The sequence below is a fragment of the Miscanthus floridulus genome, chromosome 9 (assembly GCF_019320115.1).
Source record: "Miscanthus floridulus cultivar M001 chromosome 9, ASM1932011v1, whole genome shotgun sequence".
NCBI lineage: Eukaryota > Viridiplantae > Streptophyta > Magnoliopsida > Poales > Poaceae > Miscanthus > Miscanthus floridulus.
In genome coordinates this window covers 47,466,223-47,470,488 of record NC_089588.1, presented here as the reverse complement: position 1 = coordinate 47,470,488, position 4,266 = coordinate 47,466,223, and the positions used below count along the sequence as shown (strand labels likewise).

Sequence of the window (4,266 nt, the reverse complement as noted above, 5' to 3'; positions counted from 1 at the left end):
TGGGGTCACCGCTCTACCGAGTCGTGCGATCGCTCGGATCGTCAGGCGCCGGCAGGTGGGACTTCCCTCCAAATGCCACTCTTCGATGGCCCCACGTGATCAATCTTCGTTGAATGCCACCCGGTAGCCATGCGACTCGTCCAAGATAAAAAAAAGAAAAAAAACTCCGGAGCGTCTCCACCACTGCCATCCGCGCTCCCCTCCGTCTTCCCCACCGCCGCCGCCCCTGGCCCTCGCAGCGCCTCCAACGACAGCGGCCATGATCTCTGTCGCCACCTCGATCCCTACCGCCCTTGCGCCATCGCCGAGTCCCGTCGACGACGATCCCCGCTGTTGTCGTGGTCATGGAGACCGACCGGGCGGTAGCGGAAGCCGGCAGGCCGCGCGCGCGTCCCTCCCCCGATCAGGCTCGTGTATTCGTCGGGGTCTTCATCGGTGACGAGCCCCGCGGCAGCGGAAGACGGTAGGGCGCGAGCACATCCTTCCCCCTAATCCGGCTCGTGTCTCCGTCGGTCCTGTTGTGCTGCCAAATCCTCCTCTCCTGCCGCACTTCCATCTCCCTCATGTTCTGCGAGGAGCACCACCAGGTGTGCCAATCCCTTCTCTTCCCTTCCTACTGTGCGAAACCGACCACCCAAACCCTACCTTAAGCTAATTGGCTATTTGTATTCGCATCTAATCTAATTACATGTATTATGCCTGCTAACTTGGATCCCTTTCAAAGGTTATCATCCGTACATGTGCACAACCATGTCCTTTACTGGATCTGTGCCTACAGATCTATGTTCTTGCACTGAACCAAGAACTTCTGCTCTTCATCCTCCCCACCTTGGTGATATCTTTATTTTTAATATTTGTCATGTGCACTATGTTGCAGGTTAAGCAAACAGTTACTGTTTAATGTTTGGAAGCAAAGTTGGAAGCCATCCATGCTCCTGCTGTAGGTACCTCCCCGATCTTCTCTCTCCCTCTGTCTAATTTGTGGAAGGATTGGGATGGGTTATCACTAATATTTAGTTCAGTTTATATTCTATTTGGTAGACTGTCTACGAATTGGCTCTTCCGGCATGGATGGCCAGGGCGATGTCAACATGAGTTAAAACAGATTATTTTATCTTTTAACTTTGTACACCTTTTGGTTAATTGCCCAAGATAGCTTTGTGTTTACAAACACGGAAGAAGTTTTTGTAATTCAGTGCATTGGAAATAAAAGAAGTCACATGTTTTCATGTATTTTCATATGTCCTCTAGGCAGCTTATGAATCTACATCTCATAGCCATTCAGCAAAGTTCTCCAGATATTACATTAGTTTTAGTGATTCATTGATCAGTGCATTGGAAAAAACAAGCCACATGTTTTCATGTATTTTCATATAATATCCTCTTGGCAGCTTATGAATCTACATCTCATAGGCTGCCTTTCATTCAGCAAAGGTGTCCAGTTATTACCTGATCCGTCCGCCCTTTGGTACTTATGCTGAAGTCTAAAGCAAGCATAGAAGATAAAAGGACTGTGAAAAAGTTTGCCTTGCAATCTGAGAACTGTGTAGCATTCAGTCTCCAACCTACAATTTTTTCGCATCTCTGAATATGTCTATCTTTTCAATTTCATTTCTGTTTTGATAGTACAATGGAGGATTCATTTAATAGCCAGCTAATTGCAATACCTCCACCATCTAATGGATGATGTTTTGCTGTTTTTTATTCAGATAGTGAACCATGATAATAGGCCGCCGATTTCTCAAGGTCTGGCGCTGATTCTCGTCCTCTGCTAAAGTAGCCTTGCACCGACCCATTCTTGAACGACGCCTCTGCTCAGCGTCTCTCATCCCCAGACATCACGCCAACTAGCAGGCCAGAGGTACGTCCCCAGAGAAACTGCTGGCAAAGTATGGATGCATTAGATTTGTACTTTTCTATTGTTGATACATATGAAGGTATTTTAACCAGGGTTTACAATACCGGTAAGAAAAAAATTTCGGTCCCCAACGATAAATACGAAATTTCGGAAATTTCGGAAATATCGGTTCAAATTTAAATAAATTTAAATTGAGTTTTAAACAAATTTGGCATCATTTCACTAGAAAAACTCTATGATCCATCATCCATCATAAATTTATATAACATCGACGAAATAACATAATATATCACAGAAGTAGAACCGCGGTAATACAGTGTGCTGACGGTGGGCGAGCTGCATATACTAGTGCCGTTGTGAGTGAGAAAATTAAATAAATTTGAAGAAATTTAGGGCTTTGATAGACTAGATGATATGGAGGGTCATTTTAGTGCGGTTTGGTGTAATTTTAGAGTGAAAGAAGAATTTAACCGAAAAATTTTGACCGATACAAAAAAAATTCGGACCTCGACGAAAAAGGCGATATTTCGGAAATTTCGGCGATATTTCGCCGAAATTGTAAACCCTGATTTTAACACAATCTATCTATTTAATCAATAGACTGCATTCAGTAAGCTACTCATGATTATTCTGTTCGGCTGGTTGTTTCAGAGCATCGGCGGTAGTGTGTGGTTGTTCTATGTCTTACAAAATAGTGTGCATACAGCAGCAGCCGGGTAGCTTTTAGTTACAGACAATGGGTTGATATTCTGCTTTATGGCAACAGAACATAACTACAGATTAATAGCTCTACTAAACTTGGAATATTCATGTCCTGTGAACGCACCGACCTTATGGTTTCCGATGTCTTTTTTTATGTTACTGTTGGTGCTTGTGCCATGATGAGAACACATCTGCAGCATCTTTAATTTGTTCTTTCCAAGCACCTTCTACAGTGACAAGTCAATAACACAAAACGTTCGTGGAATATTCAGTCCCACTCTCTGCATGCGCGGCTGCTGGGACAAGCGAGGAGGATTGCCGCGTTGGGCTCCGCCATCGTCGCGCTCGTCGTCTCGCTTCGCCATCGTCGCGCTCGTCGTCTCGATGGTGCGTGCGCTGCTGGGCTTGGCGACGAGGGCTGCCACGGCAGCGCTCACCGTTGCCGCTGTTTCTTTTGTTTTCCCCCTACCGAATTTTGCGCCTGCGCCTAGCTCCACGGACGGAGGATCCATTGTGGGATATGGCTAGCTAGGCTCTGTTTGTTCGTCGATTTGACAGGTCCTCAAATGGAGTGCGAAGATAATGTCCCCCTCCCCCACCGAATTTAGATCTATACAATAGTGATGGATGCAGCACGTTCATATTAGGCTAGCTATGTTTACCATGCTTATAGACCTTAGGTAATGTTCTTGGAGGCAGCACGTCCAGGACTAGTCTGTTTGTACAGGCAGACATAAGTTTAGTCGCATTCAATATTTCATGAACACATAGATTTATGTCGATTTCGTGTACAGCTCTGTTTGGCATGCCATTTTTCTCTGTGTCGATTTTGGGAACCGGAAAGCAGATTCTTCTGCTACTTGCATAGTTAGTAAATACCAATTGTTTAATTTGCATTGTGGTCGTCTGTGGCAGCTGCTCAAGCAATTCTTAGGGATCTCCTTTCTCTCAAGAGAGAGCAGCTCATCTGCTTCTTTATGGGAAAGCCAGATTTATCCAAGCTCTAGGGGTCAGCCGTTGGTCGTGAGGAGCAAGGGCTGTGCGGCAGCAATACTATTTACCTCTCCAATTCTAATAATATTTATATTTCTGCAATTTGTTTAATTTTTCTTTACTTTAGTACTGCAGTTTCAGGGCATGTTTTTATTTTTGAACCTTGTCATTCTAGATAGTAAATTGCTTCTTGGTGGATTATTTATTGGTGAGCGCTAGGGGTACATTTTAGATCGGATTCTTTGTCATTCGATAGTTTAGCTTAAGTGTGGTGCCAATTCTCAATTAAGTTTTTCGTAAAATGCAGTGTTCAGCTGACATGCACACGACAACATATTTGGCGCTGGAGGACACCATCCCCCACACTTGACAAGGCCATCCTGGAAGGGTATGTGCACTTTGATGGCTATCTCAGGAGCCGAGGAGCATGTGTGGACTGGTACCTGAGCAAATTTTCCACTATACCCTATCTGTTGCTATCATGGTTGCACAAGCACCACAATACACATCATATAAATGATGTTCAGTATACTTACTTTGTCTACAGCTGATCTGAATTTGTCTATCTTTAGTATGTGTCTGCAAAGTTTTTGTTTCATGTTCGTTTTTCTGCTTACCAGGGAAGGGGAAGATACAATGTTTGCTTCCTTATGATTGTTGCCCAAATTTCTCTACTGTAAACACTACCCAGCAGAAGGTGATCCATAGTTTCC

At 44.4% G+C, this 4,266-nt stretch overlaps 1 long non-coding RNA gene across 1 annotated transcript; it reads left to right on the top strand.

Moving 5' to 3' along the window:
- The first annotated feature begins 225 nt into the window (after window positions 1-225).
- Window positions 226-4,065, top strand: LOC136481864 (uncharacterized). Its single transcript, XR_010764883.1, has 4 exons — window positions 226-587; window positions 878-944; window positions 1,710-1,861; window positions 3,861-4,065. It is a non-coding gene; the product is annotated as an uncharacterized lncRNA (long non-coding RNA).
- Window positions 4,066-4,266: the final 201 nt, after the last annotated feature.